Below are 27,314 nucleotides of genomic sequence, written 5' to 3'. Positions count from 1 at the left end.
AGAGTCCACATAGCCACGCCAATCCTAAGTAAAAAGAACAAAGTTGTAGGCATCACCCTACCTGACTTCAAACTATACTACAAGGCTACAGTAGCCAAAACAGCATGGTACCAGTACCAAAACAGATATATAGACCAATGGAGCAGAAACAGAGCCCTCAGAAATACTGCCACACATCTACAACCATCTGATCTTTGACAAATCTGACAAAAACAAGCAATGGGAAATGATTCCGTATTTAATAAATGGTGTTGGAAAAACTGGCTAGCCATATGTAGAAAGCTGAAACTGGACCCCTTCCTTATACCTTATACAAAAATTAACTCAAGATGGATTAAAAACTTAAATGTAAGACCTAAAACCATAAAAACCCTAGAAGAAAACCTAGGCAATACCATTCAGGATATAGGCATGGGCATAGACTTCATGAGTAAAACACCAAAAGCAATGGCAACAAAAGCCAAAATCGACAAATGGGATCTAATTAAACTAAAGAGCTTCCGCACAGAAAAAAAAAAAAAAAAAAAAAAAAACCTATAATCAGTGTGAACAGGCAACCTACAGAATGGGAGAAAATTTTTGCAATGTATCCATCTTAAAAAAGGCTAATATCCCAAATCTACAAGGAACTTAAACAAATTTACAAGAAGAAAACAAACAACCCCATCAAAAAGTGGGTGAAGGTTATGAACAGACACTTCTCAAAAGAAGACATTTATGTGACCAATAAACATATAAAAAAAGCTCATCATCACTGGTCATTAGAGAAATGCAAATCAAAACCGCAAAGAGATACCATCTCACACCAGCTAGAATAACGATCATTAAAAAGTCAAGAAACAACAGGTGCTGGAGAGGATGTGGAGAAATAGGAATGCTTTTACACTGTTGGTGGGACTGTAAATTAGTTCAACCACTGTGGAAGACAGTGTGGCGATTCCTCAGGAATTGAGAACCAGAAATACCATTTGACCGAGCAATCCCATTACTGGATATATACCCAAAGAATTATAAATCATCCTACTATAAAGTCACATGCACACATATGTTTATTGCAGCACTGTTCACAATAGTGAAGACTTGGAACCAATCCAAATGCCCATCAATGATAAAGAAAATGTGGCACATATACACCATGGAATACTATGCTGCCATAAAAAGGATGAGTTCATGTCCTTTGCAGGGACACGGATGAAGTTGGAAACCATCATTCTCAGCAAACTAACACAGAGACAGAACACCAAACACCACACTTTCTCACTCATAAGTGGCAGTTGAACAATGAGAACACATGGACACAGGAAGGGCAACATCACACACAGGGGCCTGTTGCAGGGTGGGGGTTAGGAGAGGGATAGCATTAGGAGAAACACCTAATGTAGATAATGGGTTGATACGTGCAAAAAACCAACATGGCACATGTGTACCTATGTAACAAACTTGCATGTTCTACACGTGTGTCCCAGAACTTAAAGTGTGTCCCAGAACTCCCAGAACTTAAAACAAACAGTCTAATAACTTCATATTAACTTGATTATTTCTGCAAAGACTATTTCTATATAAGGTCACACACACAGGTACCCAGTATTAGGACTTAAAACTTACCTTTTGGGGCAACAAAACTTAACCCAATCTTTCTATCTATCTATTTATCTACCTAATCTTTTTATCTGATATCTATTTTATCCATCTATTTTTGTATCTGTCAATCATCACCATCACCTATTTAGTTTTCTGCAATTAATTCTAATCCTTTAACCAAAAAGGAAATTAATACGATCATAATTTTTAAAAAATAGTTACCTACATAGTTTCCTTTACCAACACTCATTTTATCTGTGTGTGTCAGTAGGTTTGGATTACCATATGTTGCCACTGATTTTAGCCTGAAGGGCTTATTTAGTATTTCTTGCAAGGCAGTTATTTTTTAGTGAAAAAATCAGTTTTTGTTTATCTTATGATGATTTTATTTTGTCTTCATTTTTGAGAAATAGTTTTTTCTCGGTATTAGATTATTTATTTCTTCCTTTCTTTCTCCCTTTCTTCTTCTCTTTCTTTTTTCTTCCTTCTTCTCTCCCTCTTTCTCTCTTAAACTTCAAATAAAACATCCAATTGTCTATTGTCTTCTGAGAAGTAGCTGTTAATCTTAATGGAGCTTTCTGGTGTGTAATGAGTTGTTTTTCTCGTAATGTTTAAAACATCTTATTTTTACCTTTGGCTTTCAGCATTTGGGCTGTTATGCCTGGCTGTGGATCTCTGCATTTTGGCTGTTATGTCTGGCTGTGGATCTCTGCATTTTTTCTAATTGAAGTTTGCTGAACTTTTTGAATATGTAGATTGTTATTATTTTTAAACAAATCTGGCAGGTTTTCAATTACTATTTCCTCAAAAAAGTTTTCCTTCTACTTTCTTTTCTTCTCTCCTTCTGGCACTCCCAGAAGCATTTGTCAGTGCACTTAACGATGTCCCACATTTCTCTAAGAGTGCTTTTTTGTGTGTATTCTTTTTTTTTTTTTTTTTCTGTTTGGTCTCCAGATTGCATAATCTCTATTGACCTATATTCAAGTGTGCTGAGATTTTCTTCTGCCAGTTCAAATCTACTATGAGACTTCTACTGTATTTTTTATTTTATGTGATTTTCAACTACAAAATATTCATTCACTTCCTTTTTATAATTTATAAAACTTTATGAATATTTGCTGTGTGATATTCTCTATTGAACGAGACATTGCCATTGTAGCATCATTTAATTCCTTAAGCATGATTACATTCAGTTCTTTGAACATATTTATAATGGTTGCTTTGAGTCTATCTGCTAATGCCAACTTCTGGGTCTATTTTTTCTAAACATGCATTTCATATTTTTCCTTTTTCATGTCTTATGATTTCATCTTGAAATCTGGATGTTTTGGGTAATATATTGTAATAACCCAGAACCATCACTCTTCCCACCCCTTTGAGGTTAATGTTGTGTTTGTTTAGTTGTCATTAAGTTATTAGTTTAGTGATCTGGCTGAAATTACTCTGCATAATCTTTTTCCATTTCAATGTGAAGTCTCTCATGATCTTCCTTAGGTTTGTTTCATTTTTTCTTTTTTTTTCTTTTGTCTGACTACATAGGGATTGCCCAGAGTCAGTATAAACCACTTATTGGTCAAAAGTTGTGCTTAATTCCCACTGGAACTCTAGATATTTACTCTTTAGAATTTAATGTATATGTTGGGGGAAGCTGCTCTCCAAGATCCAGAAGTTCACATCTCCTCCACCTGCCATTTAGTCCAGAGGTAGTCACATAAATTTTTCACTCCTTAGAGGCAGCCTTGAGTATGTACACATTCTTCCAGACTGCCAATGTTGTGTGCAATTTTATTTATTTATTTATTTATTTATTTATTTATTTGAGATGGAGTTTTGTTCTTGTTGCCCAGACTGGAGTGCAATGGCGCGAACTCGGCTCACTGTGACTTCTGCCTCCTGGGTCCAAGCGATTCTCCTGCCCCAGCCTCCTGAGTAGTTGGGATTACAGGCACCCACCACCACATCCTGCTAATTTTTGTATTTTTAGTAGAGCCAGGTTTCAACATGTTGGCCAGACTGGTCTCGAACTCCTGACCTCAGATGATCCACCCGCCTATGGCTTCTTAGTAATTGCTTCTGGGTCAGAGTAACCTACGTTCAGCTAGTGTTTGGTCAGAGGTTATTTTTAATCCCCTAGGTCCAGTGGGGCTTTTGCCCTTTGTTACCTGTGTGTAATTTAAGGACTGTTTTCAATTTTGTGAGCTTCCCTGTTCTTAATGTCCCTCAGTTGGATCAGCCTAGTGCTTGTTCACAGTTTTCCTGTATCTCATGGTTAAATGTGATCCCAGTAAACGTTTTTCATGGATATTTCCTTCCCTGATTCTTTCTGTTACACTTATGATTGCTGTGCCATTTCACTGTTTGCTACTATTATAATAAAGCTATGTGTGCCCTCTTAGTTGCTCTTTACCAAGGTCTCCATTGTTGTGAACATCTCCCCTTTCTCCCATGGGCATGGAATTCTTCACACTGTTACAAATAAAGTCATTCCTCTCATGAAGACCTGTGAAGTATTTTGTACTTATGACATGTTTGTCCTGGTGGGCATAACCTCTACAGAGATGCAAAAAAGCTGGAAGCAGAGACAATGGCCCATTTCTCCTGGAGTTACACAACTCTGCTCTATGAAAACATGCTGTGCAGATGCAGGGTATGTTCTCCAGTCTCCTTGGCTGGCCCCTTCTATGTAACCTCCACCCTAAAAGCAAGATGAAATGGAATGATCAGGCCCCAGTATTCTTATCCGGTGGTTTCTGCAATAGATCTTTTGCTCTATGATTGGGACTGCATGCTAGAAGGGAGCCTTTTGACCATGCCTACTTATAATAGAGTGTTGGCAACATAAAATTGAGGGAAATGAGAAATACCAGTAGTCTCTCCATCTTGTGGCTGAGACTGGGAACTAGTTGCTGAGCCTGTGAACTAGAAGGTGAGGGAGCCCCCATAAAGTAAAGCTTGTTGAGTATGGGGAAGAAATTGATTGTGACTGAAATGCTGTAACTGAAATGTTCATTGTAGTTACTAAAATTAAGCAGATTTAACTGGATGAATGTTTTCCCATTTGCTGTATGCCCTTAGAACAATTTCTAGAGGCATAGAGGAATTGTTCTTCATAATTTTATTTACATTTTTGGGTGAGAATCTTCTATATTCCTTATTCTGCCGTTCTAGAAGTAAGTTTCTCATGGAACCAAAATCATTGTTAGCATAATTTTAATTAATAATTTACAGTCTAATTGCTAATCTCATTCTGCACTAATTTATAATTCTACCTATGTCATAAATATGAATGGATAGTTTCCAGTCATACAATATCAAGCATTTGTTCAAGGACTTCCTTTAATTACTTCCATTATTACTGATCTTGTGGTGTAGGTGGGAGAAATTTGGGCAACCCTTTGGATGCTACCAATGCTTTATGTGTCAAAATTGGATTAGATACTATGCATAATGCAAATAACCATGTAATTATTTTGAATTTACAATGTATTTACTATGTAATTGCATAGTAAGTACCATATAATTACAAGATGATTACATGATTATTTCTGCCTTTTACACAGCTTTAAAAGCAAAAGATTTTGTTGCAATTATTATTGGCATTTATTGGTAAGTGTTACATAGTAGAGAACAAAATATTTATCACACAATCAACCAAGTAAGCAACTGTTATTGGCTCCTTTCAGTTGCAAATTTATATTTAAAAGTTATTGTTGTGAATTTAAAATTACTCTAAACATAAAGTTTATTGATTAAGAAAGTTATTGTACTTGAGAAGTGCAATGCACAATTTGTTATCTCAAAAATAGCAGATTATTCTCTACATTATTCTGTTTGACTATTATGATTGTATAATTTCAAGTTCTGAATTTCAGATTTTTAAAAAAAAATCCCAAGAAAATAGTTTCAGACTTTTTACACACATATACAATAATGCCGTTACCATAACTGTTTAGCATATAAGTAATAATTTCATTCAAAGTTGAAAGATGAGGCTATAATTTTTATTTATGTATTAGAGCCAAATATAATAATTCTAAGAATAATGAAAAATGTAGACTAAGATAAGTAAGAAAGAAAATAAGACTGCTATTTAAGGGATCTGTGTAGTTCCAAAACAAACAAAGAAAAAACAAGTCAAAGATTCAGAGTAAGTCACTCCTATTATATACATATAATTAAAGACACCAGAGAGAGCTTACTATTCTTTTGATCTAAATTCTTGTGATGATTTTTAAGAAACATTGCAATGTGAGATTTAATTAGATAACATATTTGGAAATAATGAAAACAAATCAACAACATAATTTAGGAAATGAAAAAAAGCATCAACAGAAATAATAAAATAAAATAGACTCCATCTTAGAGAAAACAGCTATATTCTTCCCCACCTGAAAACAGCCACTCGGATGCCTCAGTGGCTGACTCTGAATGCTGAATGTTTCTCTATTTCTCACATTGAATTGTGAGTAATTCGGCAACCTTTTAAACACATACAGAATTTAATCACGGCTCAACTATCCACACAGCTAACACCATAGACTGAACAACATTTTCTTTTACCTGGCCTTGCCATAACTGCTAATATGCTTCTTCACTTTCCCCTACATCCCCAGGCAGTTTATTCTCAACATGGCCACCAATTGATTCATTTCAAACATCAGGCAGATCACATCACTGCTCTATTCAAAACTTTTCAGTGGCTTTTTACCCCACCCAGAGTAAGCTCTACGTTGGTACAAGGTCCTATAAGACTTTTCACAGACTAGCCTCCTGTTCTTTCTCTAATCATCACACTTCTATTCTTGTCCCTGGCTTATCCTGGTCCTCAACCTGACAGCCATGCCCCAGGCTCAAGGGCTTTGGTGTTTCCCAGGCTGCTCCTCCAGAACGCCACAAGTGTTGTTCTCCTACCTAATTCAGGCCTTTGATCAAATGTCCCCTTCACAGTCAGTCCTTTCTTGACTTCCCTAAAGTAGTAACCACCCTTGCCCCCCCAATTCCTCTTCTCTTCTCTTATTTTATCTTTCTCCATAGCCCTTATTATGATGTGACATAAAATACGTGTTGCTGATAGTATCCTATGCTAATATATGCTCGAAGGAAACATGTTCTTTTTAAGGGAAATTTTTGTTCGTTTCTGTATGCCTAATATCTGGAAGACAGCTTGATAACTCAAAACAAAAATACAAAGGATTGAGATTATCACAAAAATAGAGTACATCTAAAAGAAGAATTCAGATAATCTTACAATAAAATTATAATAGTTCAACAGCAAAGAAAAGAATATAGGAGAAGAGAAAATAGGGAAAATAAATTCCTATAATGTTTTTCAGATTAAAAGTCCACACATCAACTGCCTGGCACATTCATAAATTTATAAATAGATTTATAGACTATAGCAATAAAAAGAAAATTCTAGAATAGGTTATCTACATAGAACCAGAATTAGACTGCCATATTTTTAAAGACTGAAATGTAAAATACATATAGCAATCTTTATGGACTTATACTAGAAATAAGTGTGATTCTAGAAGAGTATGAGCATATTTATGAGGGGGACTAAAGCAACTGAGGAAGGTCCCAACTTGTGGTGGACACTACCAGCCACTTCCGTAGAGCAAAGTTGGTACCTGGGTCATGAATGCACACCTGGCCTCATTCCCGCCCTCTGGTTAGCAGATGCCATGTAACTAAGCTATTGACACTGAGATAAGAACCTATGTGATATGTACTGGATTTATGGCCTAAGGCCTCTGGGTGTGCTTTGTTCACCACCTTCTTTTCCTTCCCAGTTTCTACTTTCTAGAAAATTCATTGCTCAACAGTATTTAAAAGGAACCTGGATCTTTGATAAAATTCAAAAGGCAGAGATCCCTTAAACTTGCAGAAAATTCACATCAGTGGAGTGAAGAAAAAACCATCCAGAAATACAGAACCCTTGTTTCCGAGCTTAAATGGGCAGATCAAGAGCCAGGCAAATCAAGGATGAAAATACACACACACATATACGTCCAGGTATAGTTCTGAAATCCAAGGTGAGAAAAATGTAATTTTCAGTTGTTTAGCCCCTGAATTTTGAGTATTTCCATCATAAAATATAGCCTTCATAGAAAATAGTAAGCTCCCCATTTGCCTTTCTCTAAATATTATTTAATCAAATATTTCATGGGAAGAAAAAATAACTTTTACTTTTAAATATACTCTTCTAACATTGTAATGATGTGAGTTAGTTTCTACTTTTTCTCTAATAATAATGTTGACTGTAGAAGAAAGTTAATAATCCATAATTCCAGTATAGGATGTCTAGTCAAATAATTTAGCTTAATTGGCTATTAAAAAGGGAAAAAAACCAAAAACAATCAATATTTCAGAATGCTTCTTGTGGCTCTTGCATACTTAAAATAGTCTATTCCGTCAGTTCTTCAGCCTCAAATGATTTTTCCTTCCTTCTCTTTTTGATCTATATTTATATTGCAAATATGTGTGTGTATGTATATCTATACATTATATATAATATTATATTATATATTATATATTATATACATATATTATATATATATGTATTTTTCCTTAGCCTATGAGACTCAATTCAAATATCCCCGTCACATGATGTTAAGTGAAATAAGCCAGGCACAGAAAAGCCAGGCACAGAAAGACAAATACTGCGTGATCTCACTTATATATGAAATGTAAAAAGTCAAACTCACATAAGCAGAGAGTGGAATGATGATTACCAAGGGCCATGGAAACGGGAGACTTGGATGAGGTCTTTGTCAAAGGGTGCAAAATTCCAATTAAACAAGAGGAATAAGTTCAATAGCTGTATTGTATAACATAGTAACTATAGTTAATAGTAATGTATTATATATTTTAAAATTGCTGTGACCGTAGATTTTAAGTGTTTTTTCTACAATTAGATAAGTATGTGAGGCAATGCATATGTTAATTGACTTGATTTAGCCATTTCACAATGTATAAATATTTTAAAGCATCATGTTGAACAGTGTACATATAACCATTTTTATTTGCCAATTAAAACTTTACAAATATAGAAAAAATAAAATCCATATATCTCCTTCTCCCATAAAGTTTATACTGCATTACAACTTTTGTAGCACATGATTTTATAATAATCTGTATAAATGGTACCTTCTGATTCTAGGCTATGGAAATCTTGAGACAAGAAATTTATCCTAGGGTGACATTGATGCCTACAGTTTCACTTTCTCTCTCAAAATTGAGAGGATGACCAAAAGGGGGTTAAATTAAGTTTAGCCTAAACCTGCCTCTTTACATATTTTAAATGTTTCTCCATACGTAGTGAACTATAACCTACCTGGATGTATAAACAGACTGTAACCTACTCTTGTGTCAATCACCAAATGTTAGTCAATTTTAGTCACGGACAGCCACTGTTCAAACTGTGTTCAAACAAGGCAAACAATCTGGTCCTTTCTTTATCTCCCTTCTGTTTTTTGTACATCACTTTCCTTTTTTTTTTTTTTTTTTGGTCCATAAATCTTCTTCCACCACGTAGCTGCACTGCGGTCTCTCTGAGCCAACTCTGGTTTGGGAGGCTGCCCCATTCATGAATCTTCTTTGCTCAATTTAACTCTGTTAAATTAAAAGAAAAAAAAGAAAGAAAGAAAGAAATGTGCTGTTATTTAATGAAGAAATAACATTGACAATTATGTTCACTGTGCATACCTACCATTCCCTAAGAGATACATTACATCATGTGCTATACTAAGCCAATATTGGTAAGACAAGAATAGATGAAAAATGTGAATTCTTGTATTTAGGTTCAAAATAGCAATTTTACAAGTGAGGAAGAATTGGGCCTAGGTTAACCACAGTTCATATAAAATGGCTTATGAGATTCTGTTAAGTACACAGCATGTGAGTCAACAATGTACCATGGCTGCCAAAATAAGCAATAAGCACAATAAAAATGTTTCATTTTGCCAGATTCAATAAACATTATTTTGCTGTTCTGATGGTCTCTAATTAGGATAATTAAGGACTGAAGTGTCAACATTGGCCTCATCTACTAATTTCCTGATTGTTCATGGACTTTAGCCACTCAACATTCTGTTGCTCTGCATTCTGCCACACTGATCTTTTTACACTGCCTGATAAAGACCTATCACTTACTTACTTTTAGCTGTTTCATTGCATTTGTTGGACAGTTTTCTGTCAATGTCCATATAGATGTGATAAGATATGCAGTTCTAAGAGCTAGCAGGAGATAATAAGAATTTTGCCTTAATATCAGTTGCATCTTCTGTCCAACAGTGGCTCTAATACTTTCTGATCAGCACTAAAATTGACATGATAGATAGGAAGTATTAATTAAGACAGGATACAGTGTTACTTGATTGGAGTCTAATGGAAAAGTAGAAATTTTAAAATTTGGGAAAAATTCTTAAAATTACATAGTGAATGGAAAATGTGAGAGATGTGCCTAACTGTGGTGTTTAGAAGCAGGAAGTCTACATACCTGTATGTATTTCAAAGTTAACAGGCACTCTAATGCCTAGCTGTTAGTTACACAGACTGCATAATACCTCTCAATTAATATTTCTATTTAAAATACCTTATAAGCATATTAATTTAAAATGATGGGTGTATTTTCTAATAATCTAGAGTGTAACAGAAAACAAAAATGAATCAAAAAGTAAATTGCAATTAAGACTTCTAAATTATCTTTTTAAAACTTAATCTGCAAGCCAATTGCATTTTAATTGGGCCCTTGCTGTCATCCATATGTATGTGTGTGTGTGTATATATATACACACACATGTATACATATATATAGAGATCATCTATATGTGTGTGTGTGTGTATATACACATACACTATGTTTACACATATATATATATTTAAAAAACTATGGGTGTGTGTGTAGTGTATTCATTTCCACAAGATACTGAAAATTTTGTGTCATCTTTGTATCCTTCTATATTTCCATGTAATTATTAATAATACAGAATTGTATCAGTAAATTAAAACAATATTAAAAAGAGAGTCATACAAACACACACACAATGCTCTTATTTTCTCTACTTTAAACCGTGAAAAACATATTGACTTTTAGAAGCAACTGCAGATGTTCAACTCCAACGTCAAAAATACCTTTCTATGCAAAACATGACTTTCTAGAAACTATAAAAACAAGCTAGTGTATTTTGACTAAATATTATTGACGAAACTAAGACAAACTGAAATATAAAATATTCATGTCACTCAAATTAGCTTTTCTATTGCGTTGAATCATAAGGTATATTGAAATGTATTGGTTCTTTCTTTCATAACCAGCCAAAATTCTTCTACCCCTTTCTTCTGATTTGACAAAATCTTAAATATAACAACTGGTCTTTAACTTGCAGTCATTTCATAATTTTTAAATTCAAAGTCATAATTCTTTAAAGCAGTTCATTCACCTACTCATGCATAATTGGATACAAATCAAAAATACACTAATTCTACAAATAAGAACTAGAAAGGCCCAAGGAATATTTGTTAATGTCTTTCATTTTATGGTGCTTCTTTAAAGGTGACATTAATCCCAAATCCTAGACAAATTCTAGCCCAATTTGATATATGAACAATAAATACATTTAAAATATTTATAGGGACAGACTACATTTCATTCTGAAAGATAAAACTGTGGGTGGTTAGGAACATCAAGTCTTCCGAATCACTTCAACTCTATTCACTTCTAGTCTGATCAGTGACTTCCATTTATGTAATAGTTTGTTGCTTATGCCTGTGGTAACAACAACAAAAAAAGACATTGTCTATGTGTTTTAAATATAGTAGATTAATCATATGGTAATATTTTTAAAACAATAAACCTTTTCAAACTCATATAGTTAATTGAAAGTATCAAATGTTCCTTGACATATGAGTTATTATAGTTGTTTGCCTAAATGTTTGATTATGTCATCATTAATAAACACTTGTTGAACTCTTTGAAGTGAGTTACCTCATAATCACTACACGTAAGTGCATACATCTAGAGAGAATCAGGGCTTTTCCAAATTTGTGAACCTGGAGCCAAATGAATTAAATTTGTTCCTTATAATTATTTTACCTTTGGGTAACACTCAAAATGCCAAGTAAAATTATGTTAAACAATGTTCCAGTTCAAATGGTAAAATAATGTTTATCCATCCTAGGAGGTCAAGAGATCAATAACTCGGAGAATACCATTCATGATATTCTCAAATCATCATTCTTCCGTCTTTGACCAAAAACTGCCCCCTCTTTTGAAGCACAGAAAATCTACATACACTATTATGTATAAATTGTTGCCATTAAATTTGTCAATCGTAAGAGCCACTCCTGCAGATAACTGAAAATTTGGGTTCTTGACTCATATCCATCTCCCCTAAAATGTTTCCCCTCACTTCAGCAAATTCAAAAATTTAAATATTTTGGATAAACTATCAACATCCTAAATATAGCATATTGATTTTCTCAGGTCCAATATACTTTATGCAAATTATACCTGATATAACCATTGTAATATACACATTTTTAACCTTCTTAATATCTAAGAGTTTTCTACTTTTAAATTTTTGAATTATAATGACCCAATTTCTAACTTATATATTTTTTTCTCTTTCATTTTCCTTCTTCTCCTTTATATAACCAAGTTCCATTTCCATTTCTATAAGTATTTCAGCCACACAGTTATCTGTTCTTTTTAGATTCACTTTATATCTTCTTCCGCCAAAATTCTATGTTCTTTTTTTTTGAATCACTGTATTTTCATTGGTTTCCTAGGTTTATTTCGTGTCAGTATTTTTGTGGCACACCTATCAAATGCATCAACAATTCTAAAAAATATGTTTTATAATCTGTTCTTACTGTGATTCCTTCACTGGGTCACTTGTATGCTCTAAGAAAAGTGTGACTAATCAAAAGATTAGTGGAACTATGCATTCATAATCTCATTGTTCACTTGGGCCCTCATTGTTATGTTCATTCATTTACTCACTCCCTTAAGCTTTCTCTCAGTTTCTGCTTTTTTTTTTTTTTTTTCAATTAAAGGGATGATCTTGCTTTATCCATTTTATCATGAAGACAGAGAAGAACTCTTCCAACATATTTTTTCCTTAAATTTTAGTTAAATCTCTTATCTAAGTCAGAGTGGAAGGTATCTCATTTCCTACCTGGGGATCAATTTTTACATGTTAATTTCTCCAAAATCCATAAACTACTTTAAGTTTTTCCCATATTAGAAACAAAAATTGTTTATTTTCCCTGGCCTGCTCCCCGATTCCAGATGTATAAATGTTAGGTGGAAAACATGAGACAAGAAACAGAGCCTGAAATACGTGACTGGGGGCACATAATTTATCAAGGAAAGAATTTTCAAGAAAATCTCAAGGGAGGAAGTGGACGAGGATAAAGAAAGGGAAAGTGCCAAGCAAGAATGTGGATTCAGGCCAAACCTAGTCTTTGCCTGACCTACATGGTGGAAGGAGAGAGATAAGGAGAATAAAGGGCTCTGCTGCATTGTCCATATTTGAGCCGAGGGGTTCAGCATTTAAAACTCCATGTCAGGCATTAATTGGTTGTGATCTTCCCTCCTAGTTTATGCAAGGGTGTATAACTTTCAAGGACAATTTTCCATAAAACAAGTGACATCTACTTGTGATAGCAGACAACATATACAGCAGCTCAGAAAATAGTCCATGACCACAGCCACAAGAATTCTGAAAAAGGCATAGCTTTTTCAGAATGTTGTGGTCAATATTCCTGAGACATTTACAAGAGGACAGTTCCTGGGAGAACTACAGTCCACCAACAGCAGTGTTGTAGTAAGTGCTAAGGCTGTGACTAAGTTTGTAATTTCCCTTTTTTACAACCCCTTCAGATCTCCCTCTCTCTTGGGTAATACTTTTGCTGGATGAGCAGCTTGCAACATAGGTTAACTCACACCCCAATATTGGAAGGTCTTAGTGTCTGTGCCTCAGTTCACCCTGCTCTTGTCAGATATGGATGTGCTTGCTCGTTTACAGTTAAAATCGGCCAGGTGAATACGACCAGTTGCCCAAGTGCATCATCTGAATATCAGATATATTTCTTCCTTTCCTAATTGTAAAGTGGCAGTCTTACCTCTGATAATAATCAGGATCAACTATCCCTACCAGCTTGTATACTGGCATAAGGAGTCCAAAGTGATACTGCAGCCACCCTATTGGGGCTCTTACTGTGTCCCCTGTTAGAAAGATCACCCCTCTGAGAATGAGGAAAGAGACTTATACATTCTTCAAGAGGTACTCATAAGCAGGGTGTTACAGGCTAAATTGTGTCTCCCCAAAAACGTCTTGGTTGAAGCTTTTACCAAAGTACCTCCGAATGTGACTATATTTAGAATAGGCTCTTTGAAAAGGTGATTACATTAAAATGAATTTGTCACTGTGAGTTTTAATTCAATCTCACTGATGTCCTCACAAGTAGAGGAAATTTGAACACACCAAGAGACACCAGGGATGCTTGCACACAGAGGAAACGCCATGTGAGAATGGTCCTGGAAGCAATCATTTGCAAGTATAAGATGGGCCTCAAAAGAAACCAAACCTGACAACATCTTGATTCTAGCATACAGAATGATGAGAAATACATTTCTCTCATTTAAACCACCCAGACTTTGGTGGTATATTGTCATGGCAGCAACACCAAATGAATGCATGGGGAATACTTTTTCTTTTACCCCCTTATTTCTAGATTCACATATTCTGTCCACAGGGGACACAGTGACATAATGGTTAATGTTTTAAGGAGTATATTAGAATGGTGCCTTTTCTGGGCAATGCATTATTTCTTTTTATGTTTATTAATATGAGGCTTGCCTATTGCTCTTTCAGGCAAGCATTTTCTAAGTGACACAGCGGTGGTGAGACCAGTGGATTCCATGGTTGTGAGTGTGCTGCCATACAATTTTACTGTGAAATGGGTCCCTTTGTCCAAGGTGACATCAGGTGATATCCCATGTCAAAGAGAACTGACACTTCCCGAATGGTGGAATAAAGGGATGTGTAAAATAGCACCCATTAAAAAAAAAAAAAAACAAAACTCACAGTAAACTGGAAAAAATTACTTAAAGAATAAGAGAAAAATATTTCAATTATCTAGAATTTAAAAACCCAACAAATTTCAAACCATTTGTTCAAAAACATCAGAAATTTATGTAAGAACAGTGAGAATCCATGGGGTTTTAGCCTGAGATTGATCACATCCTACCCCTTTCACCCGCTCTCCCTCAGAAGTGGGTCTATTGGGGCAGGGCAAGCCATGAAAACTAGCAGTCTAACTTTATTGCTGGACAGAGATAACTTGATTAGAAATAAAGCATCCAAAACTCCAAGACCATGATTACTGTTGAAAGTAATATTGGTCTTGATGCAACCAATCAGATAAGGCCAATCTTGCAGATACCCAAAGTTGCAATACTAGTTGGGGCAAGAAACGGACAAACTGATATGCTAGGAGTTTATCAGGGAGATCTGTGGACCAAGACAGCCATAGTGGGCTCTATATGCTACCGCCTATCCTAAGTGGTCTTGAAGGCTGTTCAGACATCTCCACAATGGTGCACACAAACCTAGGGGAGAGTGAAGAGAGCCCCAGTTATCTATATGTCCCCAAATGTGATACTATGTGTAGGTGCATGGAAGACATGAAAAGAACCAGCAAGTGGTAAAAATTGAGAAACATTCACCAACTGCCTGAGATACAAATGTATGGGCCAATCTTCCATAAATTCATTGACCAATAATGGAAATTTTACTGAATCTAGGTATTGAAGCACCATCTCTGGCCTATTATTGCCTGACAATTAAATTACATTAACTTACATCTGACCACTAGCATCCCAAACTTAAAAATAAAAATAAACAAATAAATAGATAAACTAAGAAGATATTTCACTGCCTACATACTCCAGAAGAAGCAGACTGTAAAATTATTCCATGTCAGTCAATTAAAATATAAACATTAAACAACAATAACATACAGATCAAAAGGGGATGGATGACAAAATCCAGAGTTGCTAAAAAATATTATTCAAAATGTTCAATTTTTGACAAAAATTATGAGATATGCAAAAATATGAACGTGTGATATATATACAAGAAAATAAATAAATATAACTGATTATGTAAAAAATAAATATAATTGATTATGTAAAAGTCTAGATGTTGGAATTTACAAAAGTTTCAAAAGAGCTATTATAAATATGTTCAAAGAACTAAAGGAAACCATGTATAAGAAATGAAAGAAAAATATGGCAATGATTCATCAAATACTGAATATCAATAAAGCTATTTGTATTATAAAAAACAAACCAGTAGAAATTCTTGCATTGGTTTCAAAGAACATCTTTATTCCTGTCTTCATTTCGTTATGTACCTAGTAGTCATTCAGGAGCAGGTTATTCAGTTTCCATGTAGTTGAGCGGTTTTGATCAAGTTTCTTAATCCTGAGTTCTATTTTGATTGCAAGTGGTCTGAGAGACAGTTTGCTATAATTTCTGTTCTTGTACATTTGCTGAGGAGTACTTTACTTCAAACTATGTGGTCAATTATGGAATAAGTGAGATGTGGTGCTGAGAAGAATGTAAATTCTGTTGACTTGGGGTGGAGAGTTCCGTAGATGTCTATTAGGTCCACTTGGTGCAGAGTTGAGTTCAATTCCTGGATATCCTTGTTAACTTTCTGTCTCGTTGATCTGTCCAATGTTGACAGTGGGGTGTTAAAGTCTCCCATTATTATTGTATGGGAGTCTAAGTCTCTTTGTAAGTCTCTAAGGACTTGCTTTATGAATCTGGGTGTTCCTGTATTGGGTGCATATATATTTAGGATAGTTAGCTCTTCCTGATGAATTGATCCCTTTACCATTATGTAATAGCCTTCTTTGTCTCTTTTGTTCTTTGATGGTTTAAAGTTTGTTTTATCAGAGACTAGGATTGCAACTCCTACATTTTTTTGCTCTCCATTTGTTTGGTAGATCTTCCTCCATCCTTTTATTTTGAGCCTATGTGTGTCTCTGCATGTGAGATGGGTCTCCTGAATACAGCAAACTGATGGGTCTTCACTCTTTATCCAATTTGCCAGTCTGTGTCTTTTAATTGGACCATTTAGTCCATTTACATTTAAGATTAATATTGTTATGTGTGAACTTGATCCTGTCATTATGATATTAGCTAGTTATTTTGCTCTTTAGTTGATGCACTTTCTTCCTAGCGTTGATGGTCTTTACATTTTGGCATGTTTTTGCAATGCCTGGTACCGGCTGTCCTTTTCCATGTTTAGTGCTTCCTTCAGGAGCTCTTGTAGGGCAGTCCTGGTGGTGACAAAAATCTCTAAGCATTTGCTTATCTGTAAAGGATTTTATTTCTCCTTCACTGATGAAACTTAGTTTGGCTGGATATGAAATTCTGGGTTGAAAATTCTTTTCTTTAAGAATGTTGAATATTGGCCCCCACTCTCTTCTGACTTGGAGAGTTTCTGCCAAGAGATCTGCTGTTAGTCTGATGGGCTTCCCTTTGTGTATAACCCAACCTTTCTCTCTGGCTGCCCTTAAGATTTTTTCCTTCATTTCAACTTTGGTGAATCTGGCAATTATGTGTCTTGGAGTTGCTCTTCTCGAGGAGTATCTTTGTGGTGTTCTCTGTATTTCCTGAATTTGAATTTTGGCCTGCCTTACTAGGTTGGGGATGTTCTCCTGGACAATGTCCTGCAGTGTTTTCCAACTTGGTTCCATTTTCCCCGTCACTCTCAGGCACACCAATCAGACGTAGATTTGGTCTTTTCACATAATCCCATATTTCTTGGAGGCTTTGTTCATTTCTTTTTACTCTTTTTTTCTCTACACTTCTCTTCTCACTTCATTTCATTCATTTGATCTTCAATCACTGAAACTCCTTCTTTCAGTTGATCAAGTTGGTTACTGAAGCTTTTGCATTTGTCATGTAGTTCTCGTGTCATGGTTTTCATCTCTATCAGTTCTTTTATGGTCTTCTCTGCATTGGTTGTTCTAGTTATCCATTCATCTATTCTTTTTTCAAGGTTTTTAGTTTCTTTGTGCTAGGTACATAGTTCCTCCTTTAGCTCTGAGAAGTTTGATCAACTGAAGCCTTCTTCTCTCAACTTGTCAAAGTCATTCTCCATCCAGCTTTGTTCCGTTGCTGGAGATGAGTTGCATTCCTTTGGAGGGGGAGATGTGGTCTGATTTTTTGAATTTCCAGCTTTTCTGCCCTGCTTTTTCCCCATTGTGGTTTTATCTGCCTTTGGTCTTTGATGATGGTGATGTACTGATGGGGTTTTGGTGTGGATGTCCTTTCTGTTTGTTAGTTTTCCTTCTAACACTCAGGACCCTCAGCTGCAGGTCTATTGGAGTTTGCTTGAGGTCCACTCCAGACCCTGTTTGCCTGGGTATCAGCAGCAGAGGCTGCAGAAGATAGAATATTGCTGAACAGCTATTGTTGCTGTCTGATTCTTGCTCTGGAAGCTTCATCTCAGAGGTGTACCCAGCCGTGTGAGGTGTGAGGTGTTGGTCTGCACCTCGTGGGGGATGTCTCCCAGTTAGGCTACTCAGGGGTGAGGGACCCACTTGAGCAGGCAGTCTGTCCATTCTCAGATCTCAGCCTCCATGCTGGGAGAAACACTGCTCTCTTCAAAGCTGTCAGACATGGACATTTACATCTGCAAAGGTTTCTGCTGCTTTTTGTTTAGCTATGCCCTGTCCCCAGAGGTGGAGTCTACAGAGGCAGGAAGGCCTCCTTGAGCTGCGGTGGGCTCCACCCAATTCCAGCTTCCCGGCAGGGGCTTTGTTTACCTACTTAAACCTCAGCAATGGCGGGAGCCCCTCCCTCAGCCTCGCTGCTGCCTTACAGTTAGATCTCAGACTGCTGTGCTAGCAATAAGAGAGGCTTCATGGGCATGGGACCCTCCTGGCCAGGTGTGGGATATAATCTCCTGGTGTGCCATTTGCTAAGACCCTTGAAAAAGCACAGTATTAGGTTGGGAGTTACCCAATTTTCCAGGTATTGTGTGTCTCAATTTCCCTTGGCTAGGAAAAGGAATTCCCTTCCCCCTTGTGCTTCCCAGGTGAGACGATGCCTAACCCTGCTTCAGCTCTCACTGGTCTGGCTGCACCTGCTGACCAGCACTGACTGTCTGGCATGCCCCAGTGAGATGAACCCGGTACCTCAGTTGAAAATGCAGAAATCACCCATCTTCTGTGTCACTCATGCTGGGAGCTGGAGGCTGGGGCTGTTCCTATTTGGCCATCTTGGGCACACAAAACCTGACATAAAAAATACACTAGAAGTATGTGAAATGAAGACACAAATTATGAAAATCTATAAAGATATACAGATCTACAAACCCTTCAGAAATGAAAACCACTATAAGGGAATAATAGGAACAACTTTTTCACAACAATTTGAGCAAGTTGGATGGAATGCAATTACTAGAAAGACTCAGATTACTCAAAGTTACTGAAGATAAAATAGAAAATTTAAATATACCTATAATAACTAAACAAATTGAATTATTAATTAAAAATCTTCCTAAAATAAAAGCCTAGATTTTCCTTTACATGACATCAAATATTAAACAAATATTAGAAGCATAAACAAAAGTAATCATTCACAAACTCTTGCAGAAAATACAGGACTACTTCTCAAATCATTCAAAGGTTAACAGAATTCTCTCAATATGAAAGCTGACCAAACTCATCACAAGAAAAAAGCAAATCTACAGATGATTATCACTCACAAAGAGACACAATAATCCTCCAAATGTTAGCAAATTGAGACCAGCAACATATAAAAAACATTATATTAATACACTATGACCACGTGGAATTTATCTCAGGAATGTGAGATTGGCTTAACAATAGAATACACCATATTAATAGAATAAGAACAAAAAAAGTGTGATCATCCCATGCATAAAAAGCTTTTGACAATATTATTTCTTCATGCTGGGTCATGTTTTCTGTGTTTTTAGATGTTTGATCATTTTTATTTGAATGATGGAAGTGTGTCTTCCATTAGTCTTCTTGTGTGAAGGTCGAGTCAATGCATTCAGTAGTTGAACTGGTTCTGGAATTTGTTGTTTCTTTGGTTAGATTCAGCTCGCCACCACAAGCTCTAAATTACATGAGGATAGTATCCCAGTCTTCCCTTTTCAAGGATCTGAGTGCCTTAAAGGTTTATTTCTGTTCTCATGCCTTCAATTTTCAGCAGTCCCTGTTGTTCACCCATCAGGGGTTCCTTCTCAGCTCTCCTCTTTCTTCCACTCTAGTTACTGTCACTTCTAGTGGGCTGCCTCTCCCAATGTAAGACCCAAAATGTTTTTTGATTACCTTTCAGTTCTCCCTTTTTTTTTTCCCTCCAGGTTTATTGAGATATAATAGACAAATCAAAATTCAATGTGTGATGAATTTATTTGCATATACATCAAGAAATTATTACTACAATCAAGTGGATTAACAACTGCATCACCTTACATAACACTTTATCATTTTTTTGTGTATGTTACGAACACTTGGATCCACTCTGTTAGCAAGTTTTAAGTAAACGGTACATTATCATTAACTATAGTCACCATGATATCCTTTAGATGCCTAGAACTTATTCATTTTACAGCTAAAAGTCTGTATTCTTTGACCAATATCTCCCCCACTCTCTGCACCCAACCTCCAAGTCCCTGGCAACCACCATTCTACTCTACTTCTATGAGTTCAACTTTTCAAAAATTCCACATAAAAGTGAGATCGTAGAGTGTTACTTTTCATATTGAGAATTTAGGGATGCTCCAATGCTATGTCTCACAGAGTTGCTTCTTGGATCCCTTGTCTCTCTGCCAGACATAGACGGTAACTGTTGGCTACTTAAATAAGACCCAGAGTGCTCATGAAATTTGGTTCTCTTAATTCTCCTTTTCCACCTTAGAATTCTGCATGTCCTGCAAGCCTGCACCGTAGTGTCAATCTCTGTCCATCTTCCTGACCTGACTGAATTTCTCTTAAAAACACTCAGTGAAGCATTCTGGAGAAGTTGACAGATAGAAGCCGATTCACCTTGCATCATATCACATTATATTGAGCTTTTAATTTTTCCGTTAGTGTTCACCTTTTTTCTCCTTACCCTTGTCTATGGCAGCTTTTTGGTTTCCTATTATTTTGCAGTCATCAAACGGCAACTATTGACTTCTCTTTTAGAAGATGTTCATCATTTTTCCCTTTCATTACGTTAGGATTATTTGTTATCTCAACATTCTAATGGAGTTTTTTAAGCTATGATTTTTTAAAAAAGGCTATCTGCTTTATTCCCATTGTCAGATTGGGAGAAAAATTCTCTTGTGACTTTCTACATCCTAAGTGGAGTGGAAGTCCTGTGTCATTGATTTTTGCTCTTATTTTTCTTGTTTGTTTTCCTTCTATTTGATTTGGGCTTCTTTTAATTATAACTGTTTAGCTTCTTAAAATGAGAATTTAGATCATTGATTTTTGTTTCTCCTAAAGAGCCTTTGTATTAGGTTCCTCTAGGAACAGATGAATAGAATCTATTTATCTATCTGTCTGTCTATCTGTCTGTCTGTCTATCTGTCCATGCTTCCATATAAGGAGAAGTTGGCTCAAGTGATTATGGAAGCTGAGAAGTCCCACAATTTGCTATCTGTTAATCTGCAAGCTGGAGACCCAGGGAAGCCAGTGGTGTCATTCAGTGTAAGTTTGAAGCCCTGAGACTCAAGGGAGCCAATGGTGTAAATAATAGTTCAAGGGCATAAAGGGATGAGATGAGATGAGATGTACTAGCTCCAGCAGTGAGGCAGAAAACGGGGTGGGAGAATTCCCTCCTTCTCACCAAGATTGGATGATGCCCACCCATACTCACACATTGAAGAGGGCCATCTACTTTAATCAATCTACCAATTCAAGTGCTTATCCCTTCTGAAAACACCCTCACAAACACATCCAGAAGTAATGTTATCTGGGCATCTCATGACTCAGCCAAGCTTACACATGAAATTGATCATCACCGTCTATAAATTTTCTTTTTAGCACAAATTTATCTACAGTCCATAGCTTCTTGGTGTTTTGCAATCATTTAGTTGAAAATATTTTTGCTCGTTAGTTGATGCAGTTTCTTCCTAGCCTTGATGGTCTTTACATTTTGGCATGTTTTTCCAAGGGCTGGTACCGGTTGTTCCTTTCCATGTTGGTGATGCTTCCGTCAGGGTCTCTTGTAAGAGCAGGCCTGATGGTGACAAAATCTCTAAGCATTTGCTTATGTGGATTTTGTTCTCCTTCACTGGTGACTTAGTTTGGCTGGATATGAAATTCTGGGTTTAAAATTCTTTCTTTAAGAATGGTGAATATTGGCCCCACTCTCTTCCCCAGCTTATAGAGTTTCTGCCCGAGAGATCTGCTGTTAGTCTGATGGGCTTCCCTTTGTGGGTAAGCCAACCTTTCTCTCTGGCTGCCCTTAAGATTTTTTCCTTCATTTCAACTTTGGTGAATCTGGCAGTATGTGTCTTGGAGTTTGCGTAACTATAGGAGTATCTTTGTGCGCGTTCTCTGTATTTCCTGGTTTGAATGTTGGCCTGCCTTGCTAGGTTGGGGAAGTTCTCCCTGGATGATATCCTGAAGAATGTTTTTCCAACTTGGTTCCATTTTCTCCCTCACTTTCCAGGCACTGAAATCAGACCATGCTCATGGATAGGAGAATCATGTAGTGAAATGGCCATACTGCCCAAAGTGGTATAGATTCAATGCGTACATGGCTATTATTAGTCTTCACAGAATTGGAAAAAACTGCTTTAAAGTTCATATGGAACCAAAACAGAGCCCACATCTCAAGACAACCTAAGTCAAAGAACAAAGCTGGAGGCATCACGCTACTTGACGATAAACTATACTACAAGGCTACAGTAACTAAAAACAATGGTACTGGTACCAAAACAGAGATATAGAACCAATGGAACAGAACAGAGTCCTCAAAATATTACCACACATCTACAGCCATCTGATCTTTGGTAAACCTAGAGAGAAACAAAGAAATGGGGAAAAGAATTCCCTATTTAATAAATGGTGCTCAGGAAAATTGGCTAGCCATAAGTATAGAAAGCTGAAACTGGATCCCTTTCCTTACTCGCTATATGAAAATTAATTCAAGATGGATTAGAGACTTAAATGTTAGACCTAATACCATAAAACCCTAGAGAGGAAAACCTAGGTAGTACCATTCAGGACATAGGCATGGGCAAGACCATGTCTAAAACACCAAAGCAGCAGCAAAAAGTAAAATTGACAAATGGGATCTCATTGACTAAAGAGCTTCTGCACAGCACAAGAAACTACCATCAGAGTGAACAGGCAATCTACAGGATGGGAGAAAATTTTGCAATCTACTCTAAATCTGACAAAGGGCTAATATCCAGAACCTACAAGAACTCAAACAAATTTACAAGCAAAAACAAACAACCCCATCAAAAGTGGGCAAAGGATATGAACAGACATTTCTCAAAGAGAACATTCCTTACAGCCAACAGACACATATGAAAAAATGCTTCGTCATCACTGGCCATCAGAGAAATGCAAATCAAAACCACAATGAGATACCATCTCTCACACACACACCAGTTAGAATGGCAATCATTAAAAGTCAGGAAACAACAGGTGCTGGAGAGGATGTGGAGAAATAGGAACACTTTTACACTGTTGGTTGGGATTGTAAACTAGTTCAGCCATTATAGGTATAGCAATTCCTCAAGGGTCTAGAATAGATGTACCATATGACCCAACCATCCCATTACTGGGTATATACCCAAAGGATTATAAATCATGCTGCTATAAAGGGCATGCACCGTATGTTTATTTGCAGCACTATTCTATGTAAAGAGACCTTGGAATCAACCCAAATGTCCTGGTGACAGACATGGATTAGAAAATGTGGCACATACACCATGGAGATACTATGCAGCCATAAAGGATGAGTTTGTGTCCTTTGTAGGGACATGGATGCAGCTGGGAAACCATCATTCTTAGCAAAATTATCACAAGAACAGAAAACCAAACACACATGTTCTCACTCATAGGTGGGGAACAGACAATGAGATCACTTGGACTCGGGAAGGGAACATCACACACGGGGCCTATTATGAGGAAGTGGGAGGGATTGAATTGGGAGTTATATCTCATGTAAATGGCGAGTTGATGGGTGCTGACGAGTTTGATGGGTGCAACACCAACATGACACAAGTATACATATGTAACAAATCCCGTTATGCACACATGTACCTAGAACTTAAAATTATAATAATAATAAATAAATAAATAAATAAATAAATTTAAAAAAAAAGAAAATGTTTTTATAATTTTCTTTAACTCAAATCATTTAGAAGGCTCTTGCTTAATTTCAAATTTTTCTTTTTTTTTTTTTATTTTTATTTATTTATTTTTTTTGAGGCGGAGTCTCGCTCTGTAGCCCAGGCTGGAGCGCAGTGGCCGGATCTCAGCTCACTGCAAGCTCCACCTCCCGGGTTTACGCTATTCTCCTGCCTCAGCCTCCCGAGTAGCTGGGACTACAGGCGCTCGCCACAGCGCCCGGCTAGTTTTTTGTATTTTTTAGTAGAGACGGGATTTCACCGGGTTAGCCAGGATGGTCTCGATCTCCTGACCTCGTGATCCGCCCATCTCGGCCTCCCAAAGTGCTGGGATTACAGGCTTGAGCCACCGCGCCCGGCTAATTTCCCAATTTTCAAGATGTATTTAACTTACTAATTTTAACTTAATTATATCCGAGATCATAACATTTATGATTTTAAGTATTTTTTGAAATATATTGACACTCATTTTAGGGTCCACTTTATGTTCTATTATGATGAATGTTCATTTGTCTATGGAAACAATTTTTCCTGTAGGGATTGAGTATTGTGTTCAGTAAATAACAACTAGGTAATCTTAGCTGATGGTGTTGTTCGAGTCTTCTATATACTCATTAACTTGCTCTTCTAGTTTTATTGGTTACCGTGAAAGGGATGTTAAAATCTTCAATAATGATTCTGTGACTATTTTTGTCTTTAGTTCTCCTAATTTTTATTCATGTTTTGAATCTTTGTGCATCCACACTTAGAACTATTAAGTCTTCCTAATATAGTGACCATTTTATAATTAAAATATATTATTCTTTGTCTTTTTAAATATTCTATGATTAGATTTCTATTTAGCTTCTTTTTTGTGTTTATGACTGTTGTGGTGTGGCTTTGACTTTTTTCATCTATTACTGTTCGATTTAGATGTATCTATGTTTACTGTATGTCTTTTGTGGAAAGCATACGGTTGTTTCATGGGTTTAAAATATGGTATAACATCCTCTGCTCCATAATTGAGGGGGTTAGTCCCTTTACATTTAATATTATCATGGATATAATCTGATTTAAGCCTACCATCTTACTATTTATTTTCAGTTTTCCCACCTGATTTGCGTTCTTCTTTCCTTTACACTCTCTTGGGGATACTATTTTTTTTTAATACAGTTATACACCTCATAATAATGCTTTGCTCAATGATAAACTACATATATAACAGAAGTCCCATAATATTATAATACCATAGTTCTAGTGAACATTTTATATGCTTAAATACACAAATACTTACAATTTTGTTACAATTGGCTACACTCTTCAGTGCAGTAACATGCTGTACAGGTTTGTAGCCTAGAAACAAGAGACTATACCATATAGTCTAGGTGTGTAGTAGGCTATACCATCTAGGTTTGTGTAAATACACTATGATTTTCACACAATCATAAAAACACCTAACAACGTATTTCTCAAAACATATCCCAATTGTTTAGTGATACATAACTGTATATTAATTTATTTATTGGCTGGCTTTTGGACTATACCTTTTTCTATCATTTTCTCAGTATTTCTTATAGGAATTAAACATGCATTTTTATCATAGTTTACTTAAAGTTAATATTGTTTCACTTCACATACAATGTGAAAACATAAAACCTGCATAATTCTATTTAATACCCTCCTGTCCTTTTTACTAGTTTGTCATATAATTTACTTTTTCATGAATTATAAGATCTACAATGTAATAGTTATCATATTAAAAATTATCTTACAAATTTTTAATGATAAAAAATAGCCTGTTTACTTGCCCACATATTTACTATTTCTGGTGCTCTTCACTCTTTCCTATGAATTAGTTCCTTTTTTAAAAGTGATTTCTCATCATCTTTCTTTAGCTACGTAGGCATAACCTTTAGCATTTTTGTAGAAAGGGCTTGCTGGTGCTGTTTTTGTTTATTCAATATTTTTATTTTGCAATTACATTTGAAAGATATTTTTCCTGGATGCAGAATTCTGGGTATACTTTTTTGTTTTTCTTTCAACAATTCAAAGATGTTTTCTTTGTATTTGTGACCCCATTTTTTCAGATGCATTATCAGTTGTCATTTGTTTTTGTACACTGTGTCTTCTTAAGCTGATTTTCTGATGTATTTTTTATCTTTTGTTTTCATCAGTTTGATTACAATATTCCCAGGTGCAGCATTCTGTTTATGTATACTGTACTGTTTGGCTTTGCTGAGCTTTTTAAATTAGTAGGATATTTTTCACCAAATTTGGGGAATTTTTGGACATTATTTGTTCAAATATGTTTTATACTCATTATCTATTTCCTTCCTTTTTGGACCCCAGTTAATCTGTTAGACTAGTTTATATTGTTTCATAAATCACTGAAACTCTATTTACTTTTATTGTATGTTATTCAGATTATTTACTGTGTCTTCCCATCTATCTTCAGTTTCACTACTTTCTTCTTCTGATTCCAGTCTACAGTTAAGCTCATTCTTTGGAAAAAAAAAAAATATATATATATATATATATGTGTGTGTGTGTGTGTTTGTATATTTTTAGACTTCTAGAATTTGCTTTTTTCCTCTTCTAATAGTTTTCATTTATTTGATTATATTCTCCTCTTTTTACACATTATGTCTCTTTTTTTTTTTCCCTTGAGACAGGGTCTCACTCTATTACCCAGGCTGAAGTGCAATGGTGCAATCATAGCTCACTGCAGCTTCGACCTCTTGAGCTCAAGTGATCCTCCCACCTCAGCCCCCCAAGTAGCTGGGTCTACAGGTACACATGAACACACCTGACTAATTTTTGTATTTTTTGTAGAGAGGAGGTCCCATTATGCTGCCCAGGCTGGTCTCAAACTCTTGAGCTAAGTTGATCTGCCTGCCTTGACCTCCCAAATTGCTAGGATTATAGGCATGAGCCCCTGCATCTGGTCAATATCTCCATTTTTAATAACATTGAACCTATTTATCATAGCTGTTTTAAAGTCATTGTTGGGTAATTTCCACATCTGGGTTTTCTTGAGGCCTATTTCTATGGATTACTCCCAGCTTAATTGATTACAGGTCACATTTTCACACTTCCTCGAATCAATAGATATATTTTAGTTTATTTTATTTTGGTGATATGGTTTGAACTGTGTTCTCTAGGAATTTAAATGTTGATGTCCTAAATCCCAAAGCCTCAGAATGTAACATTATTTGGAGACAAAAATATTTACAGAGTTAATTAATGAAAAATGAAGTTATTCAGCATGTATGGTATTTTTACAAAAAAAAAAAAAAAAAAAAAGGAGAAATTTGGAGAGAGACACACACTCAGGAAGAAGAC

Source organism: Papio anubis, chromosome 15 (genome assembly GCF_008728515.1).
Source record: "Papio anubis isolate 15944 chromosome 15, Panubis1.0, whole genome shotgun sequence".
In the NCBI taxonomy this organism is placed as follows: domain Eukaryota; kingdom Metazoa; phylum Chordata; class Mammalia; order Primates; family Cercopithecidae; genus Papio; species Papio anubis.
This window is presented reverse-complemented; position numbering follows the sequence as displayed.